Here is a 228-nt window from a genome sequence, read left to right as displayed (position 1 = left end):
CAATAAATAAACATCGTATTACTGATTTTAACTTTATTCTATAAAAATTCATTTGTGGTCCAGCGTCCGTCCGCCCGTCCTGCTTTTATCCCTAAAATCGTATTTCATGTGTTTTTCTGGCATAAAGTCTCTACATTATTTTAAAATATCTTTTTTCTTACAATATAAAGAAAGACCACAAAAGCATCATGTTACAAAACTTTCTAACCTTTATAAACTATTTGTAAA

The sequence above is a fragment of the Penaeus monodon genome, chromosome 33 (genome assembly GCF_015228065.2).
Source record: "Penaeus monodon isolate SGIC_2016 chromosome 33, NSTDA_Pmon_1, whole genome shotgun sequence".
Classification (NCBI taxonomy): Eukaryota; Metazoa; Arthropoda; class Malacostraca; order Decapoda; family Penaeidae; genus Penaeus; species Penaeus monodon.
The sequence above is the reverse complement of the archived record's forward strand: the minus strand, read 5'-3'. Positions refer to the sequence as shown.